Consider the following 23,246-nt stretch of genomic DNA (forward strand, 5'->3'; position numbering starts at 1 on the left):
TTGTGCCTATGTCATCCAATATTGTTTACGTCAAGCACAGTACAGTAGAGTAGCATCTGTAGATGCAGTTTACAACAAGTAGTGTTTACTTTTTAACTAGCTAGCATTTAACATTACCCGTTCTGAACAGCAACCCTGGTTGACCTTTTGGGAATCACTCTTTCAAAATGAAAAAGAAGACAAACTCCAGAGAGTCAAAAGTGGAAAGCAACAGAGCCTGTGTCAAAAAGTTCTGAGCAACAAAGGCAGAAATGATTCTTAATTACTCAAATTACACACTTTCTCAAGTATACCATTTGCTGGACAGGTTTTTTTTATGGTCTAAATTAGCTTTGATAAGGTGATCATTTATGAAAACCTTGACATTAGATTTCCTTGGCATATTTCTTGAGAATTCATGAAAGAAACATTAACATCTGTTTTATGAAATAATATTTTTTGATAATCATTTCAAAGAAGCATTTGAGCAACTTTGTAAAATGCTCCCAATAATTAGTTGATGACACAGACTGATCCAGTTCTTAATATTAAGTGACCAACTCAATGTATCAGTTGCACTGGTTAAAGGGATAGTTCTCCAAAAGATATAAATTCTGTCATCAACTAACTTTCAAATAAGATATTTTGTGTTAGCTAATTTTGTCCATACAGTAAAAGTTTTGGAGTTAATTCTTTCCTATTTAATTTACTAGAAAGTAGGGCTGGATGATATGGGCAAAAAAATAAATAAATAAATTCACGATAAAACGTTTCATATCAGTCGATACTGATAATTATCACAATAAATTTCAAATAATTATTCAAGTTTAAAGGCAGATTTTCTACAACTAAGTTAAAGTTGTAGAAACCAGAACATTAATTATGTTTTTAAACTACTCTTTTTGGTCAGAACATGACAAACACTGCACATTTTTTAATTCTTTACAGTTTTCCAGTCATTTTACATTTTTCCTTATAAATAAATGTAACCACAGAAAAAATAATTTCTTGGTATCTGCATGTTCCAATGAGTGATATTGTTTCAAATCATGAAACAGGTTTGTGTTACCTGACTTTGATGATGTGTATCTTCAGCACAGTTTGCAGTGCAGACTGCAATATTAATTATATAATGTATTTTTGTCTCTTCAAAATCCACATTTGACAGTAGCTTGAGTTGACAATTGTAGCTTTACGCAGATGTAAATTTATGTTCTTTATCAGTAACGTCTGTAATTATAACAACCTAATTTTTATATGATGAAATGTATGCGTTTTATTAAAATTAACCATTGGTCTTCCATAGAAGCATAGAATTAGATCATGATAATCAGTTAAAACCAAACATTAGCTCATCAATACAATGGTAAAATATAACTATGGTACGCTTCACACTGGATCTCACAGCATTGTTTACTGTCACGTGACAGACTCATCAGCGAGTGAACGCATCTAGGGCCAGTTTTAATAAGGAGGTTCAACCAACTCGGAGTTGAAACTTGAACTCTGAGGTGACTTACACTGAGATGGGAGTTTTCGGGTTCAGTTCAATCGACTTGAAAGGGTTGCCTCGTAGTTTAGCGCATTCACTACAAATATGAAACTATATGAAACTATGATCAGTGGAGCTCTGAAATTATGATTCACCATGGCAACAGCACCTGGCAAAAGGACGTCTGGGTAAGGATAAAAGAAACTCAGATACTTTGATCTCCTGAGAAACAGACAATGCAAACATACATAGGCATCTTCGAGAAACCCTACAAAGTGAAGGTGCAGGAAACATCTCTCTCCCATGTGTTATCAGTTCCTTCTCATTCCCTTCATTACCCATCCTCCCTCCACTTGGTTCACTCAGAATGGTCAATAGTATAATGTTATACATTAATGCAAGTAATATTTTCAGTCATGTTTGGTATCATTTGAATAGTCTCAGGGCGAGAGGAACAATGGTCTCAATCTTGCAAAAGCAGACTAGAAGATAGTACAGATCCTAAGAGTTTAGATATATTTTGCTTACTGTAATGGGAATGCCCCTTTCCAGGGTCTTCCATGTAAATTACCTTCTGTTCCCTTTGAGGTGTAAACCACCCAGGTCTTGGACCTGGGTTAATGCAGATTCCAATTGTTTGTACATGCTTCCATTTGGGGGATGTTTTATCTTGTTTTTGTTCACACACTTCAAATTGTGTTTTTCACTAAAAGTCAGGTGTGCATATTTTACTCTTAAATTCATCTTTGAAAATTGGATGTCTTGTGTTGATCTGATATCTTTGAATTGGCTGTGTAATTGGCATAATACATATTTACTAGGGCTGTCAAAAATAGCGCGTTAACGGCGTTAATTAGTTGTTTGTTGTTAATTACGTCAAATTTTTTAACGCATTTCACGCATGCACAGTGTGACAAATTATTCAGGTCAGGAAAGTCTCGTCGATCTCTGAATTCTCAAGATAGTAAAAAACAGCGGAGAGCGCCGCGACGAAAACACCACAGAAGCTTAAGGTTTTACCCCAGTTACTCTCAAATACATACATACATACATACATACATACATACATACATACAGTATTGTTCAAAATAATAGCAGTACAATGTGACTAACCAGAATAATCAAGGTTTTTCGTATATTTTTTTATTGCTACGTGGCAAACAAGTTACCAGTAGGTTCAGTAGATTCTCAGAAAACAAATGAGACCCAGCATTCATGATATGCACGCTCTTAAGGCTGTGCAATTGGGCAATTAGTTGAAAGGGGTGTGTTCAAAAAAATAGCAGTGTGGCATTCAATCACTGAGGTCATCAATTTTGTGAAGAAACAGGTGTGAATCAGGTGGCCCCTATTTAAGGATGAAGCCAACACTTGTTGAACATGCATTTGAAAGCTGAGGAAAATGGGTCGTTCAAGACATTGTTCAGAAGAACAGCGTACTTTGATTAAAAAGTTGATTAGAGAGGGGAAAACCTATAAAGAGGTGCAAAAAATTATAGGCTGTTCAGCTAAAATGATCTCCAATGCCTTAAAATGGAGAGCAAAACCAGAGAGACGTGGAAGAAAACGGAAGACAACCATCAAAATGGATAGAAGAATAACCAGAATGGCAAAGGCTCAGCCAATGATCACCTCCAGGATGATCAAAGACAGTCTGGAGTTACCTGTAAGTACTGTGACAGTTAGAAGACGTCTGTGTGAAGCTAATCTATTTTCAAGAATCCCCCGCAAAGTCCCTCTGTTAAAAAAAAGGCATGTGCAGAAGAGGTTACAATTTGCCAAAGAACACATCAACTGGCCTTAAGAGAAATGGAGGAACATTTTGTGGACTGATGAGAGTAAAATTGTTCTTTTTGGGTCCAAGGGCCACAGGCAGTTTGTGAGACGACCCCCAAACTCTGAATTCAAGCCACAGTACACAGTGAAGACAGTGAAGCATGGAGGTGCAAGCATCATGATATGGGCATGTTTCTCCTACTATGGTGTTGGGCCTATTTATCGCATACCAGGGATCATGGATCAGTTTGCATATGTTAAAATACTTGAAGAGGTCATGTTGCCCTATGCTGAAGAGGACATGCCCTTGAAATGGTTGTTTCAACAAGACAATGACCCAAAACACACTAGTAAACGGGCAAAGTCTTGGTTCCAAACCAACAAAATTAATGTTATGGAGTGGCCAGCCCAATCTCCAGACCTTAATCCAATTGAGAACTTGTGGGGTGATATCAAAAATGCTGTTTCTGAAGCAAAACCAAGAAATGTGAATGAATTGTGGAATGTTGTTAAAGAATCATGGAGTGGAATAACAGCTGAGAGGTGCCACAAGTTGGTTGACTCCATGCCACACAGATGTCAAGCAGTTTTAAAAAACTGTGGTCATACAACTAAATATTAGTTTAGTGATTCACAGGATTGCTAAATCCCAGAAAAAAAAAAATGTTTGTACAAAATAGTTTTGAGTTTGTACAGTCAAAGGTAGACACTGCTATTTTTTGAACACACCCCTTTCAACTAATTCAACTAATTGCCCAATTGCACAGCCTTAAGAGCGTGCATATCATGAATGCTGGGTCTTGTTTGTTTTCTGACAATCTACTGAACCTACTGGTAACTTGTTTGCCACGTAGCAATAAAAAATATACTAAAAACCTTGATTATTCTGGTTAGTCACATTGTACTGCTTTTATTTTGAACAATACTGTAAATACAGAGACGACTTTGGTAGTTGATACGCTGGAGCTTCTTCCTGTTATAGCGTCCTGTGTTTCACACTGCGCATGCGCAGAACACCTACATGCAATGCAGTGAAAATTCCAGCATATGCATTTTTACTTGGTTTTACTGGCACTTGAAGCCTTCAGAACGTGAAAATATCGATCCTAAAGTATTGTGGCAGAGCAAATGAACACCTCCCAAAAACGAGTGCCCAGAGTGCTGCTTATGTGATGGTGGCACATGTTTGTGTTTCTGAGTTCATTCTTTCGAGTTTCTCTATGCATAATTTAATAGATATGTGGCTATATTTAACCACCTGTTCACCTAAAATTCTTACACTATTTGTAGTTAAATGGCATGGTTTGATATAGTGCTCAGGTAAATTTGATCTAAGTAAATGTTAAACTTTTGAAATTCAGAAAAAAAGAACTTGTGTATTGATGAATCAATACATGAAAATTATGTATCTGTGTCCTGTTATTTATCTTTTGGTATGCATTTCAGGGAAAAAAAAAAAAAGGTTTGGATTCAGGTGCAATTGCAAATAGTGATTAATCCTGATTAATCCACTGAAAATTCTGATTAATTTGATTAAAAATGTTAATCATTTGACAGCCCTAATATTTACCTGACTGTTAATAAACGATTACATTTGATTCTATTCTGTTTTACTCTGTAATTATTGACTCTAGTAGATTACGCTGAATCCTTGTTACTGCACTTCCTGTGTCAGGTTAGTTACGGACTAAATTTCAATTGAGATGGAGCATAGGGCACACCAACTGTATCTTTAGAGATCTGGCTAACACTTTGTATTATTTCAAGTGTACTTAGATTGTAAGGGCTTATAGGGAATTTTTGTTAATGTCAATTGGATGTTGTTTGACCAACCTAAATAGGGTGAGCCTAACCTCTGTTTATTGAAATATTACTCTAGCTAAGTGTACATGGTAAACCATGGCATTACCATACCAACACTACTATCAGGGAAAGTAATGTTGGCCTATACCTATAGCAGTGGTTGTGACCTCTGGCTAGAAATAATGTTGCTTTATTCAAATGTGTACAAATCTATGGGGGCTAATTAAAAGTACTTTTAAAATGAGCAAGCATAGGGGCGTCCATCTAAAGTATTAGCCAATTACCTCTGTCTAATAACCAAGACTGACGAGAATGTGACAGTAAAATATGCTAAGGCCAGAGGGATATCGTTGAGTGACAAGAGCTCCCGAATGACCAATAAAAATATTACAGTATTACAATTTTACAATAATTTTACAATAATATTAAAGAATAAATAGAATAATCAGATGTCAGAATAAGAATAATTGGAAATGGTCAAGCAACCAATTCGTATGACAAATTCGAGGTCATATTAAAATGGAGTCAGATTACATAATAAAATGAAGTCAGATTTGAGTTTAACCTAAATGTAATAACTTTGCACGCTGAAAAGACTGAACACACAAGAAACCTTCAGCCAGCACTGGATACCTTCCTAATAAAGATATCTGAATCTGAATCTGAATCTGGACCGAGTGCGTGGACCTTACACCCGCATACTTCCGAGTCAACAAGTTAACACTACACAGGAGGGCCATCGGGGGCACAGTTCTTTGAGAAGCTTACTTACACACAATCCTCAGGAGAAAAGAACAGGATTTACATCAAGCACTGAGCAGCTCTGGGCACAATTACTGTTTACAAGGATTTGGGTTAAAGACAGACACAGTACCAAGATGAGCCATTTATAACAGCCTGAATGGCAGATTTGACTTAGAAAATTAAATCAAACCAATAGTATGTTCCTGCACAACCGGAGGCTGCAGATTCAGGACCGCAGATCTGGGCTGCAGTTCTAGGACCCTAGTTTTTCGTGACAGCGCCACCTACCGTGCTGGACGACATAGCGATGGCTGCAGTTTCAGGAAGTCAGTTCTAGTATCCTGTTGGTTTAGTTTGCACTTGCAGTCATGTTACATTGTATATAGCATCAATATATTAATCACAGTAGTATTTGTTTTTAAATGTGATTTTTGATTCAAAATGCAGCAGAGGTTAATTACTAAGTGTGCTTTGAGTCACAATTTTAAATTTAAACATGAATTTACACAAAATATAAATGAAATATCTATTTTGTGAAATTGATGTATATCAATTTTAAAACAATTGTAAAAAAAAAAAAGAAGAACCTTAAAAGTCTTAGTGTCCTGAATTATACAGTATATTTATTAACCTCCTTAAGGTGAATTAGCGAGGCAAGACAAGACACAAGAATAATTTAAGAATGTTTTTATATATATATATATATATATATATATATATATATATATATATATATATATATATATATATATATATATATATATATATATATATATATATATATATATATATATATATATATATATATATATATATACGGGGAAGTCGTGGCCTAATGGTTAGAGGGTTGGACTCCCAATCGAAGTGTTGTGAGTTCGAGTCCCAGGCCGGACGGAATTGTGGGTGGGGGGAGTGCATGTACAGCTCTCTCTCCACCTTCAATACCACGACTTAGGTGCCCTTGAGCAAGGCATCGAACCCCCAACTGCTCCCCGGGCGCCGCAGCATAAATGGCTGCCCACTGCTCCGGGTGTGTGTGTGTGTTCACTGCTCTGTGTGTGTGCACTTCGGATGGGTTAAATGCAGACCAAAAATTCTGAGTATGGGTCACCATACTTGGCTGAATGTCACGTCACTTTCACTTTTCACATATACAGTACAGACCAAAAGTTTGAATCCCAATTCAAATAGTTTTCTTTATTTTCATGACTATGAAAATTGTAGAGTCACACTGAAGGCATCAAGGGCTATTTGACCAAGAAGGAGAGTGATGGGGTGCTGTGCCAGATGACCTGGCCTCCACAGTCACCAGACCTGAACCCAATCGAGATGGTTTAGGGGTGAGCTGGACCGCAGACTGAAGGCAAAAGGGCCAACAAGTGCTAAGCATCTCTCAGGGAACTCCTTCAAGACTGTTGGAAGACCATTTCAGGTGACTACCTCTTGAAGATCATCAAGAGAATGCCAAGAGTGTGCAAAGCAGTAATCAAAGCAAAAGGTGGCTACTTTGAAGAACCTAGAATATGACATATTTTCAGTTGTTTCACACTTTTTTGTTATGTATATAATTCCATATATAATTCCACATGTGTTAATTAATAGTTTTGATGCCTACAGTGTGAATCTACAATTTTCATAGTCTTGAAAATAAAGAAAACTCTTTGAATGAGAAGGTGTGTCCAAACTTTTGGTCTGTACTGTATATATATGCCACTAGTGCCTTTTTTCATCTGTCCTACAATGAGCCCAACCAAATCCATAAAATCACTTCCTATTGGCCATGCAGAACATGACAGAAACACGTGATAACAATGGACTATATGTGGAGTAGACCTGCAGATTAGGCCAAATTGTAACAAGCTATTAAAATTGCAATTCATCATTGCAAAACAATGGCAAAACAACAGGCTAACACATACTGCAACTAGGCAGTCAGTGCAATTTAATTATGAACGTTTTTTTATACATAAATATGGTAAAACAACGACTATGCCAGTATTCACACTAATACATTAAGCTGCAGGTAAATCTCACAAACCTTACATCAACCATGCTCTTCTCATCTGATAAGTTTAATTAATGTGCAGGCTAGATTCACTTATAATACTTCGTCATTAAAACTCAACAGGGATTTATGAAATCATGGCCACAAACTAACGTTGTAGAAATGAATAAAACTAGCTCACAAATTCTTAATTTGGTGGGAATTAATTATTAATTCATAGTTAGCAGTTCTCACTATGTAAACTTTGCACCGTTTAAACGTTATAAAATAAAACTAAATTAAATATCGGTACTCACCGTCTGATTGCTGTCCACGTCGTCCATCTTTAATTAGGGCCCGAGCACCGAGGTGCGAGGACCCTCTTGTATCTGCTTTGTTTTTTATTAGGGCCCGAGCACCGAGGTGCGAGGACCCTCTTGTATCTGCTTTGTTTTTTATTATTAGGGCTCAAGCCCAAAGGGCGAGAGGCCTATTGTTTTCCTTAGGATTATTTTTTATTATTATTATTATTATTATTATTATTATTATTATTATTATTTTTTTCCAACGTCTCGGGGGCTTTTGGGGCCCTTAACGTGCTTAAAAAGTCTTGAAAATTGGCACACAGATTGGAACCTGCGGCCATTAGGGCCGGGCTGAGACTGATACACGGGCGTGGCACAGGGGCTCTACAGCGCCCCCTGGAATATGGAGGGCCATATATCATACACTCTTGCTCGTAGACGTATGAAACTCGGTACACATATAAATCTCATCAATCCAAACAACTTTTGTATTGCATATCATAGGCTCCGCCCAACAGGAAGTTGGCTATTTAGGGTTTAGTATTCAAATTTTTCGTCAAAGTTGTGGGTGCTTTTGGGGTCCTTAACATACTCAAAAACTCTTGAAAATTTGCGCACACTTTGGAATCTGTGGCCTTTAGGAGCCTGCAGAGGCTGGGACCCGGGCGTGGCACAGGGGCTCTACGGCGCCCCCTGGAACACAGTCAGAAATGTTGATGTATAGCTCACACATACTTGCACATATTCATAAGAAACTCAGTACACATATAGATCTCATTGTGCCGAAAAACTTGCGTATTGCATGTCATAGGCTCCACCCAACAGGAAGTCAGCTATTTAGAGTTATGTAAAAAGCGCATGCTCTGGAATTTGAAATACTTGTCATAGGTTTTTTTCTCGATTTCCGCCAAACTCGGTCAACATGATCTCAAGACACTGGGGATGAAAAATTGCCAGGGGATTTTTGATATCTCGAACGGTTTGCTCGTGGCGAGGCGTTGAAATTATGGCGAGAAATGAGAAACAGGAAGTGTCTAATATCGTCCACATACATTTCCTGATTTTAATCAAACTTCATCAGATTATTCGTTGTATGATGTCGATCGCATATATGTGACTATTAGGAGTCAAAGTTATAGCGCCACCAACTGGCAGAAGGAAGTGTGTCATTTTCAAAATGATTTGAATTCAGCATCTTATTATTACTCGATTTGCTTCAAACTTCATCAGAATAATGTTAAAACACAGCCGATATAAATCTGCAAGGGGGATATTGATATCAAAAAAATTGTTGCCGTGGCAACATGTCAAACTGGAATACTTCTCAGGTGATTTTGAGGCAAATAACATACTTAGAATTTCACAAAACTCTGAACACACATCAGTATTTCTGATAGGAACTTAAATTGTGAATGGATTTTGGATAGCTTGAATGGTTTTGCCGTGGTGATTTTTTTAAATGACCTTACAAAGGGAATCATTATTGTATTTTTAAGTTGCAGCTTCCAAAGACGTCAAATAATTTTTTCATACAGATGAAAAAGTCATTCTGAGGAAATATGCATAGTTTCACGACTTTACAACACTGTATGGATAACAGAAAATTAAAAAACTGTCAGACATCTCATCTCACTCTGTCCCTCTGTTTGAGTGTGTGTGCTTCAGACTTCCATTGTCTGAGAGAAATTGCGCCCCTACAGGTTCAATTCCCGGACTTTTACTTTCACTTTTAAATCCGTTAAAAATACAAATAAATACTTAGATTTAATTCACACTGACAAGCTAAACCAACATATCTGATTATTACCGGTTCAGGGCTCATGGATAAATTATTTCTGGCCAGAGATATGTGAGAAATAGGAGAGATGAATCACCGCTGTGATCACAAGCGTCTGGAGTAAAGAGCTCAGAGAAAACGAATTTATTCCTGTTTTAAAGCTTTTAAAAATAAATTATTACAGCGATATCACACTATCAACCAATTAGAACACACCAAGAGCTAAATTAAGATGTTTTTGAACTGTTTGTGTGAAAATGAAATATTTGTGGCTGCCTATCTGAAATCACCGCCTCCGATCAGCGCGTACAGTGTCGAGCTCAAAACAAACGAATTTATTCTTGTTTAAGAGCTTTTTTAAATAAAATATTACCACAAATGCACACAATAAACCCACTGTAACACAACAAGAGGTAAATGCAGGTGTTTGTGACCAGTTTAAGTGTGCAAGACTATTTGAAAGCGCGACTGGCAGAATAACATATCTCTCGAGCTGCAGGATTCTGCCTTTCGACGTACGAACGAACACATCACGGACAAGATTATTTCAAAACACATAATAGCTTGGCGACTATAAACGAAAACAGCCACGTGAACATAAACTGGATCTACTGGATTTGAATATTAAAGTGACCACATTTACCACTTGCTTCTGTCTTCAATTTTAATCTATATAAAAAAGGAAACTCATTCGACTTGGCTGCTTTTTTAATGTGTGCATATTTATTTATTTACCTTTTTATACATTTTGTATAATTTCATAGTTTGTGTATTACAATTATAAAAACAAAAATAAATTTAGCCACTCACATAGAAATAGCTTAGGCCTTAACCTTTTTCTGACAGTTTTAGGGATTTTTAAAAATCCTAAAAAAACCTTATTTGTGCTGCAAATAATAATTTCAAACTCATTTGATACTGACTTATGACATCCTGTGACATTATATTTATTTTAACTTACATAATCTCATGGATGTAACAGTAAATCTGTTCAGCTCACAGATCAATACTAAGCTGTAATGCAAGCAGAACTTTCACAAATGCTTATGAGTCATTTAAGGATTTGATAACACTGTAAAATAATGTCTAATTTGTTAACATTAGCAAATGCATTGATAACACTTTATAATAACTGCACTCATTAGTAAATAGTCAGTTCATGCTTTATAAAGCCTTGTCCCAATATCAATAGTCAGTAGTAAGCAGTTTATAAATACAGCTATAAATAGCTTGTCCTTGGTTTATAAGCACATTTATTAAAAAGGAGAGTAAGTTATCTTCCTATGAAAAATAAAAGATAAAAATAAACAAACAACAACACAGATTGATACAGAACTCAGAAATTTTATTGTGGATTTATGATAAAATCAGCCTGTAAATGAATTCATACTCCTCCTCATACTACTCCATACTCCTTTTTCAACATTATGCCAAAATACTGAGATGTTAAATTGTGAATGGGTTTAGGATAGCTTAAATGGTGTTGCCATAGAGATTTATTAAAGTAACATAAAAAAATACAATAGTTATTTTACTATATCTTTACAATTTTTCATTCTAACTCTTCATAATTTTTTATATAAGTAGAAGTCCTCATTTGAAGGAAGCACAGTAAGTTTCATAGCTTTATCATTTTCAAGAGCCAGCATAAAATTTAAACTATCATAACTTATAAATCAAGCTTGCAATTCTTAGTACCTATAATGGCCACCTGAGGGAGCTATAGGATTACTTTTAAATAATTATTGGAGAAACGAGTATGATTTAAATAATTTATAGAAATCTTTAAAATAAAATAATATGTATTTTATGTATTTTACTGATAAAATGACCCTCACTTAATTAGAATAACAAGCTGAAGTATTGTGAACTGTATATTAAGAATAATTCTTTATAGGCTTTATGGACAGATACGTTTTGAGTGACTCTTGAAGGTTCAGCCCCACATCCTCTTTTACCACTGTTTAAATAATTAATCTTACAGAACAGGTGTGAATGAATTTTGGATAGCTTGAAGGGTTTTGTCGTGGTGATTTTTTTAAATAATAGTAAAAAAGGAACCAGTAAATGTATTTTTATTTTTTTAAAGTGCAGCTTCTAAACACTTAAAAAAAAAATGTACACATAAAAGACAAGTCATTCTGAGGCATATTTCCTCAGAATGACTGGTCTCATGACAATAGTTTCATGACTATACAACACTATATGGATGATAGAAAATAAAAAAACTATCATACATCTGATGTCACTCAGTCCCACTGTCACTGTGGGTAATGTGTGTGTGTGTGTGTGTGTGTTAAGTGAATTAGGTGTGAAACTATCAGGGAGCATTTAGTCTCCAGCGCCAACATTTTACAGAACTGCCACTTTCCTGGAGTCTCCAGAATTACTCGGTGTCAGGCTCTGAGAGATCTAAGATTCCAAAAAATGATTTAATTAGAATACCATGAACTATTGTGAAATACTATATATAAAGACTTTATATATAGGCTTTATGAACAGATTAGAGTGACTCGTGAAGGACCAGCACCACCTCCTCTTGTCCGATGGTTTGAGGAGTATATCTTCCAGAATCTGGGATTAAGATTTAGGAGCTCATTTTTATTCCACCTCCTTTCCTGAAAGTCTGTCTTGCAGAATTGACTAAAAATTAATCTTCACATTATTTCCTAATTATTTTGCAATTCTTTTTGTCAGTTCTTCTTGACCTGTTTTTCTCTTCCAGCTTTCCTGGACTATTGTATAGCACTCATAAATGATTAAATAAAAAAATAATGGTAGTTATTAAGATTGATATGGTTAGGAATTGGTAAAATGTGCTTGGAAAAAAATCACAATAAAACAATGTTTTAATGTTTAAGTTTGGAATATTAACTGACGTGAATGAATGCTATATAAATATTGTTCATGTTAACATAATGTTTATGAATGGAATCTTATTGTAAAGTGTTACTAAAGTTATACATATATATTGTTCTGTGAATGTGATTTTAAAGTCTAGATGATTCGGATTAACCCTTTAACTGCCATATCCTTTAAAACCTCACTGCCAGAGGGATATTGTGAATGCATGTGCCCGCTGGGCACAGTTTACCTGATGCCACCGGGGTGGCGATGGCATTGGTGGCTTGAGCCCGACATCGCTGCTTGCAGCTATATTTATTATTCTTCTTCTTCTTCTTCTTCTCCCGAATGAATCGCATTTTTGAGGGCTTTAACATCCTCAAAAAGTCATGAAACTTTGCACACTCGTCAAACCTGGTGAAAATTTTCGTCTGATATAGGATTCAGAAGAGGGTGTGGCAAAATGGCTCGACAGCGCCACCTATACCAAGAAAATCAACAGCCTTCCAGCTATGTTTCACGTACATGCACGAAAATTGGCACACATATGTAACACACCAATACCTACAAAAAAGACTCTTGGAGCGAAATTCTAAACCCAACAGGAAGTCGGTTATTTTTAATATTATGAGCATATTTTGTGTAATTTTGGTGATTTCCATGTGTTGTATTTTAACGAACTCCTCCTAGAGAGTTCTTCAAATCAACACCAAATTTGGTATGCCTAATCTAAAGGCCTTTGCGATGTTAAATTGCGAAGATCCTGACTTTTCGTTGAAGGGCGTGTCCGTGGCGGCCTGGCGAATTTCGATGATTCGCCATGAAAAATGAAGTTGCTATAACTCACACATACAATGACCAATCTGCCCCAAACTTCACATGTTTGATGAGACTCCGAACCTGAACAGATTGACATGCCCATATTCAGTTATAGTCATAGCGCCACCTATTGGCAACAGGAAGTGACATATTTTACGCTGCGACGAACTACTCCTAGAAATTTTATGACATCAATGTCTTTTTTGTGGTCAGTCTAATCTAAAGGCCTGTGCAATGTTCAGTTGTGAAGATCTTGAGTTTTCGTTAAAAGGCTTGTTCATGGCGCCGCGACGAAGTTCGATGTCTCGCCATGCGAATAAAAGATGTTATAACTCAGGCATAAGATGTCCGATCTTCCCCAAACTTCACATGTGTGATAAGAGTCCTGGCCTGAACAGATCTTCAGGCCAATATTCCACCGGGTGTGGCAGAATGGCTCTATAGCGCCACCTATACACTTTCAACGGAGTGCGCCTCGAGCTATGTTTCACGTACATGTTCAAAAATTGGTACACACATGTAACACTCCAATACCTACAAAAAAGTCTCTTGGTACGAAATCCGGATCCCAACAGGAAGTCGGTTATTTAGAATTTTCCCTTCAAAATTGCTGTTGTTTTTGCCATTTTCAGGGGTTGTACTTTAACGAACTCCTCCTAGAGATTTATTCAGATCAACACCAAACTTGGTCAGTGTAATCTAAAGCCCTTTGCGATAATAAATTGCGAAGGACTTGAGGTTTCGTTAAAGGGCGGGTCCATGGCGGCCTGACAAATTTCGATGTTTCGCCATGAAAAAGGAAGTTGCTGTAACTCAGACATACAATGTCCAATCTGCCCCAAACTTCACATGTTGGATAAGACTCTTGACCTGAACAGATCTACATGCCAATATTCAGTTATAGTCATAGCGCCACCTATTGGCAACAGGAAGTTTCATATTTTACACTGCGACAAACTACTCCTAGAAATTTTATGACATCAATGTCTTTTTTGTGGTCAGTCTAATCTAAAGACCTGTGTGATGTTTAGTTGTGAAGATCTTGAGTTTTTGTTAAAAGGTGTGTCCATGGCGCCGTGATGAAGTTCAATGTCTCGCCATGGGAATAAAAGATGTTATAACTCAGGCATAAAATGTCCGATCTTGCCCAAACTTCACTTGTGTGATAAGGGTCCTGGCCTGGACAGATCTGAAGGCCAATATTCCATCGAGTGTGGCAAAATGGCTCAATAGCGCCACCTATACACTTTCAACGGAGTGCGTATACACTTTAAACGGAGTGCGCCTTGAGCTATGTTTCACGTACATGTACAAAAATCGGTACACACATGTAACACACCAATATCTACGAAAAAGGCTCTTGGTACGAAGTCCGAATCCCAACAGGAAGTCAGTTATTTGGAATTTTCTCTGCAAAATTAGTGTTGTTTTGGCCATTTTCAGGGGTTGTACTTTAACGAACTCCTCCTAGATATTTATTCAGATCAACACCAAACTTGGTCAGTGTAATCTAAAGCCTTTTGCGATCTTAAATTGCGAAGATCTTGAGGTTTCGTTAAAGGGCGTGTCCATGGCGGCCTGACAAATTTCATTGTTTCGCCATGAAATAGGATGTTGTTGTAACTCAGGCATAAAATGTCCAATCCTCCCCAAACCTCACATGTTCGATAAAAGTCCTGCCCTGAACACATCTGAAGGCCAATATTCCATTATAATGATAGCGCCACCTGCTGGCAACAGGAAGATTGGCACATATATGGAATAAACATTGATATATTCTACTTATATTTATGAGTTTAAACGCATATTTCTCACCGTTCACCTATTAACTAAAGCCACTCGCTGCCGGTGAGCCCGGGTGCGAGGGCCCGTTCATCGCTGCTTGCAGCTTTAATTATTATTATTCTTCTTCTTCTTCTTCTTCTCCCGAATGAATCGCATTTTTGAGGGCTTTAACATGCTCAAAAAGTCATGAAACTTTGCACACGCTTCAAACCTGGTGAAAATTTTCGTCTGATATAGGATTCAGAAGAGGGTGTGGCAAAATGGCTCGACAGCGCCACCTATACCAAGAAAATCAACAGCCTTCCAGCTATGTTTCACGTACATGCACGAAAATTGGCACACATATGTAACACACCAATACCTACAAAAAAGACTCTTGGAGCGAAATTCTAAACCAAACAGGAAGTCGGTTATTTTTAATATTATGAGCATATTTTGTGTAATTTTGGTCATTTCCATGTGTTGTATTTTAACGAACTCCTCCTAGAGAGTTCTTCAAATCAACACCAAATTTGGTATGCCTAATCTAAAGGCCTTTGCGATGTTAAATTGCGAAGATCCTGACTTTTCGTTGAAGGGCGTGTCCGTGGCGGCCTGGCGAATTTCGATGATTCGCCATGAAAAATGAAGTTGCTATAACTCACACATACAATGACCAATCTGCCCCAAACTTCACATGTTTGATGAGACTCCGAACCTGAACAGATTGACATGCCCATATTCAGTTACAGTCATAGCGCCACCTATTGGCAACAGGAAGTGACATATTTTACGCTGCGACGAACTACTCCTAGAAATTTTATGACATCAATGTCTTTTTTGTGGTCAGTCTAATCTAAAGGCCTGTGCGATGTTCAGTTGTGAAGATCTTGAGTTTTCGTTAAAAGGCTTGTTCATGGCGCCGCGACGAAGTTCGATGTCTCGCCATGGGAATAAAAGATGTTATAACTCAGATATAAAATGTCCGATCTTCCCCAAACTTCACATGTGTGATAAGAGTCCTGGCCTGAACAGATCTGCAGGCCAATATTCCACCGGGTGTGGCAGAACAGCTCTATAGCGCCACCTGTACACTTTCAACGGAGTGCGCCTCGAGCTATGTTTCACGTACATGTACAAAAATTGGTATACACATGTAACACTCCAATACCTACAAAAAAGTCTCTTGGTATGAAATCCGGATCCCAACAGGAAGTCGGTTATTTAGAATTTTCCCTTCAAAATTGGTGTTGTTTTTGCCATTTTCAGGGGTTGTACTTTAACGAACTCCTCCTAGAGATTTATTCAGATCAACACCAAACTTGGTCAGTGTAATCTAAAGCCCTTTGCGATAATAAATTGCGAAGGACTTGAGGTTTCGTTAAAGGGCGGGTACATGGCGGCCTGACAAATTTCGATGTTTCGCCATGAAAAAGGAAGTTGCTGTAACTCAGACATACAATGTCCAATCTGCCCCAAACTTCACATGTTGGATAAGACTCTTGACCTGAACAGATCTACATGCCAATATTCAGTTATAGTCATAGCGCCACCTATTGGCAACAGGAAGTTACATATTTTACACTGCGACAAACTACTCCTAGAAATTTTATGACATCAATGTTTTTTTTGTGGTCAGTCTAATCTAAATACCTGTGTGATGTTTAGTTGTGAAGATCTTGAGTTTTTGTTAAAAGGTGTGTCCATGGCGCCGTGATGAAGTTCGATGTCTCGCCATGGGAATAAAAGATGTTATAACTCAGGCATAAAATGTCCGATCTTGCCCAAACTTCACTTGTGTGATAAGGGTCCTGGCCTGAACAGATCTGAAGGCCAATATTCCATCGAGTGTGGCAAAATGGCTCGATAGCGCCACCTATACACTTTCAACGGAGTGCGTATACACTTTAAACGAAGTACGCCTCAAGCTATGTTTCACTTACATGTACAAAAATCGGTACACACATGTAACACACCAATATCTACGAAAAAGTCTCTTGGTACGAAATCCGAATCCCAACAGGAAGTCAGTTATTTCGAATTTTCTCTGCAAAATTAGTGTTGTTTTGGCCATTTTCAGGGGTTGTACTTTAACGAACTCCTCCTAGATATTTATTCAGATCAACACCAAACTTGGTCAGTGTAATCTAAAGCCTTTTGCGATCTTAAATTGCGAAGATCTTGAGGTTTCGTTAAAGGGCGTGTCCATGGCGGCCTGACAAATTTCGATGTTTCGCCATGAAGTAGGATGTTGTTGTAACTCAGGCATAAAATGTCCAATCCTCCCCAAACCTCACATGTTCGATAAAAGTCCTGCCCTGAACACATCTGAAGGCCAATATTCCATTATAATGATAGCGCCACCTGCTGGCAACAGGAAGATTGGCACATATATGGAATAAACATTGATATATTCTACTTATATTTATGAGTTTAAACGCATATTTCTCACCGTTCACCTATTAACTAAAGCCACTCGCTGTCGGTGAGCCCGGGTGCGAGGGCCCGTTCATCGCTGCTTGCAGCTTTAATTAGTATTGATCCAGTACGGTAGGTGGCGCTGTCACAAAAAACTAGGGTCCTAAAGCCGCGGTCCCAGAGTTGCGGTCCTGAAACAGCAGCCTCCGGTTGTGCAGGAATACCCTTCTCAATCAAACTGCCTTGTGCATGTGCACACACACACACACATATATATTTGTGTGTGCGTGTGTGTGTGTGTGTACGTGCACAAGGCAGTTTGATTTAATTTTCTAAGTCAAATCTTTTCTAAGTCAATAGAATATATATATATATATACAATACTCCGCACTCCGCAACCAGACCTGAGGCTACAGAACTAATATCAAAAAAGACAACTTGCTCCATTATATGGAGATACCTCGGTTTTAAGGGGTCGGACGAACAGCAGGCAGATATCTACTGTAGAGCCCTATGATTTCCGCGATGCAGAAAACGCGGAGGGAATCAAGGAATCCAGTCATAAAAATGAAGTTTACAGTTTAATGCGGAATGTCACAGAAGTTGTCAAATTTTGAATTAATTAATCAAAAGTAGGTCATTGCACTCACATCAAATCGCGATATGGACTAATATCTGTAAATATTAAGCAGAAAAAGTCTATTTAAATATGAATCCTGCATGTTCTGCGTGTCTGTGTAAATGAATGGCGCAGAAGCGTGCGTGACGCTCGTGGTGATTTCAGCATCTTTCCTTTCACTAAATAAAGACGTGAAAACATGAGGAACACCTCCAGAACTGCACTGAGAGTCACTTCATGAGCATCTGACCATTGCCGTTAAAACTAGCATCATATATCACATCATAGACTGTAGTATCGAATAATCTATTACTATTATTCAGCAGAATGTACATAGCCTACTACTACTATTAAAATGAAACTAACATATTTTTTTAAGGAATAATCACACAACATTTCTTCCATCTTTTATTTTTAATAGTAAATCCCCTTTGTTTACCAAAAAATAAAGTTTGCTTAATTTTCAATAATTAAAAGATAAATTAAATGAATGTTTTATGCCTTCATTTGATAACCAGAAAAATTTAAATACACAGAATTTCAGAGGGGGAAAAACATTTCATAAGGCTATTTTAAGATTTTATATGTATATATATATGTATGTATATATATATATATATATATATATATATATATATATATATATATATTTATTGACTTTGTCTCACAGTTAGTGTGTGGGATCAGGAGCAAATTACTAACCAAGCAAAGAACTTCAGTTAATGTTTTCCAGTTGTGAATTGAATACAGAGATCCCCTGGAGTCATTTAAAAACAGAAAGCTGCTCAGAACTGCTGGCCGCTGTCTGAAGATGGTGACGCACATCTATGATTACATTCTGCTCAGCGTGCCTATTCATCGACTATGTTTCCAGCCAATCAGGATGCAGAGCATTCTTTTCTGTCTCTTTCTCTCCTGTGCCCTTCTCTTCGCACATTTCCCCTCCTCCCCCTCCTCTTTCCCTCTCTCATTCTCTACTCCATCCCCCACAACCTGTTCGACTTTTTCATTGTCCCTATTGTTCAAAATGCTTGTGAATTCATTAGAGGAAGCAGATGGACACTGGGACCACAAGATCTTCACACTGGGAATCTCAGACAGGCAATTTGCTGTGGGGTGTCTCTTATTCAATCTCTTCCTATCTGCTTCTATTTTGTATTTTTTTTATTCCATCTACAGCTCCAACTCTCTCTCTCATAAATGCACATACGCAAGCAGAAATGGAAGCTGGAGAACAAACTGACGCTTTAATAAATTACAAATATAATGTACTGTATATGTCTTATGTGTTAGGGGTGGGAATCATCAGGGACACTGGCAGAAAAATACTTTATCATTGTTAGGGCCATGATATAATGATGTTTTTTTTGTGTGTGTGTTAATTGTTTATATGTTTCCTTCTTTTATTGTCACAACATTAGTCTGGCTGCAGTTGAACCCTCTAGATTACCCAGAATTCCATCCGTCAGTTTAACAAATACGAAAAGATCCTAGAATCTCTTAATAATAAGTTTCTTCCCATAAATATTAGTGCATTATGAACACCTTATATATACTCATATTAAATCAATTCCATTTGTATTTGTCTTGGGATGTTATTCGTTTAATGATGAAAAGAGAAAATGGGAAATTTGGCACAAAGGCCAGAAATACTGACAAAGCGCATTTGAGTCAGTGCATTTTTAGTCATTCTACTTAGTTTTAAGCTTGAAATGAAACCAAAGTTCAAACATTGATGCAACTTTTCTATATATATATTTTATTATATATATATATATATATATATATATATATATATATATTTTTTATTATATATATATATATATATATATATATATATATATATATATATATATATATATATATATATATATATATATTTAATCTGTCTTGACTAGTTACTGGTTTCTGTTTAAGAGGCAAGAGGTTTTTTTTTTTATGGAAAATTTCAAGAGGGGATATAGTTGGTAAAACAGGGGCTTGAGAAAGCACCGAATATTATTTTTATTATTTGAAACAACAATTAAATGTTGCTAAAAATTAACATTTGGTTAACTGGGTAATTGAACCTGCAATACCATTTAGGGTGTCACGTCAGGTGATACATCAATCCAGTTGTACTAAAATTATTTGACAACAATTTCAGAAGGCAAGTCTTTAACATCAGGACAAACAATGAAGGAAGTACATATTTTTTCACTGCAATTATATGGCAAGTAAAACCTTTTTAAGTCAAGAAAAAATTTAAAACATAAGATATTTCTGCCTTTCAGTCTGCAGTATTTGAAAAACCAGGAGAAGGATCACAGATTAATATAACTAATTAAATGGACCTAAAAAAAAACCATGCTGTGTGTTGTTATGTGGGTTTGTGGATTTGTGTGGAGGATTATATATATGTGTGTGTGTGTGTGTGTGTGTGTGTGTGAAATATTATTATTATTGGTATGATATGCATCACTTTACTAAAGAGTGTTCTTTAGACTGTCTCTTTCCTGTGAGGGTTAGGTGTAGGGTTGGGTGTAGTGCGATAGAATATACAGTTTGTACAGTATAAAAACCATTAGGCCTATGGGATGTCCACACTTTTCACAAAAACAAATGTGTGTGTGTGTGTGTGTCTGTGTGCGCGCACAAGCAAGTGTGAGACGAGAAATGCTATTTTATACCTAGCATCTTAGACGATTATTTAGTGGGGACATAGTTGGACACCTTAAATCGACACGTCTTAAGTATGCATTATGATTGGATGAGATATGAATGGCTGTATGAATATAGACCTTTTTTTCGCAAGAAAATAAATCTTCAAAATACTTTTGTATAATACTTTTATTGAAAAAGAAAATTGCCACGACAATTTGCCACTAGTCCACCTGTATGGAGTCTGAATTCATTTTGACTATTTCTAACGGACATCTGTAAACTGTACTACTGTGACGGCACTGACAGTTGCCCCTGCAATGTTGTAATGTCAATATGCATGACAGATAAATTAAGTCCACTAAATTGATTAATGTTCTCCATAATAAATCAACATAACAGAATCTAAACTTTGATGATTCATTTGAGTATTTATAAATGTCATAAATGAAAACCCTTGTTCCTTTCTTTTTAGGCAAATTAGCCACTAATTAGATTGCAATTCGTGAAAATCTGCCTCATGGTGAGTTGATGCAGTTCATTGGATGAGCAATTGCTAATTAATTGCATCAAGAATTGTATTTTATAAAGCAGAGAATTAACACTGTTATCATTTGTGACACTGTAATATTCTGCTACAAAGGGAAATCACTGTGAACCTCAAAAATATAAAAAAAATAAAAACGCGTGCATTTAAGTTTTCCATTACCCATTAAAAAGTCAACTCACTGCAGGAAATTTCAACCACAGCGGGGCATAATTGGGGCAGAAAATGCCTCAGTCTGAACTCTATTATTGTGGCCTTGCTGTGCCACACTAAGAAATTGGTTGACCTTTCCAAAAAGACATTTTCACTCTTCACACAGTAAATTATTTTGCATGTTATGAGGAGATGTACCTTTTTAAATCAGACTGAATGTTCAAAAGCACAGGCATGCTTACTGCAGCTAGGGCCACCAGCTTGTAAGAGAGGTCTCGAGTAGAAAAGATTGCTTCTATCTATCTCTGGTAGCCCATATCTAACAGAAGTTTCCTCAGTTAATTAAGCTATAATCATAGACCTTCCACATTCATGTAAATATGCATGAAGCACACAGATCGATATTTCAGGATGCGACAGGCACACCAAATAACCATCAAAATCTGTCAATGCAAGCAAACAATAAATTCAAACATCCCCGGACACAATAAGTAACACTTCATGCCATACTGTCCATCAGCAGTTATATCCCGAGTGCACAGATGAAAACGTAAACTGATTACAGCCACAATACTCAAAAACTGTTCTATATATTTTATTAGCTTCTAATAGTGCCAAGACAACATTACAGTAACACATACTGATGTGTCAAAAAAACAACAACAACAACAACAACAAGAGGTACGTTTGTAATAGTTTGTTGGACGTAAACACCAAAGATTTTAGAATTTAACAAGGTGATGCCATCTGAATATAATCGTGAATGATATGGTAACCCTATATTAATACCAAACTATTAGGGCTGGGTAACTATAGGTAGTGTGGGGTTCGAGTCCATTTTGTCAAGTCCAAGTCGAGTCCAAATCCTTAACCAATCAAGTTAATGTGGGAGAACTTTATTAATGTCTTTTTAATCTTAATTTTATATAGTTACTTTTTTTTTTTATCTCTCATGTTACATACGACGTGGAGTTTGTCAAGTTCAATTACGAATTTACCAAAGAGTGTGACAAATCTGAGTTCATTCATAATTCCACTGAAGCATGGGCGTAGGTTTGGTCTCAGCTTTGGTGAGGACACCCCCCCCCCCCCCCCCCCCCCCGCAGAATTCTTTTGTTGTAAGATTTCAGTGATTTAATGATTTCCTTTTTTATTTCAGACTGGTGGCAAAACAGAATATCACAATACAGAAGTGAATCTACTTCATCTCACTATATTGTGCCCTGACCCCGATATACCATCCTGTATACTGTCCCTAAAGAGCTAGTATAACTGTATAATCTCATAAATGCACTCTAAAAAAAAAAAAAAAAAAAAAAAAAACCTGAGACTGTGTAATGCTAAACAACCAAACGTTTATTAACATAAATTATTATGTACATTAGTATTTAAAATAACAAAAAATACACATCTAAATAAATAAATATAATAACCTTTTTCTATTATAAACACTATTTACCCTAGAGTAGACTCACGTTTATGTTGACTGCAAGATTCTAAGTTAAGGTAAAGGCTAATTGACATTCAGTTACTTGCTAACGTAGCATTCTATCATCCTGGGTGACACATACTATCACCAGTT

The 23,246-nt window shown here is 36.7% G+C and overlaps 1 protein-coding gene across 7 annotated transcripts in view; it reads right to left on the bottom strand.

The window, feature by feature from the left end:
- The window catches only part of LOC113050701 (trinucleotide repeat-containing gene 6C protein-like), a 69,062-nt gene that overhangs the window by 21,714 nt on the left and 24,102 nt on the right, over positions 1–23,246 (bottom strand). The gene's annotated exons all lie outside the window — the stretch shown is intronic.

This window comes from Carassius auratus, chromosome 31 (assembly GCF_003368295.1).
Source record: "Carassius auratus strain Wakin chromosome 31, ASM336829v1, whole genome shotgun sequence".
Lineage (NCBI taxonomy): Eukaryota > Metazoa > Chordata > Actinopteri > Cypriniformes > Cyprinidae > Carassius > Carassius auratus.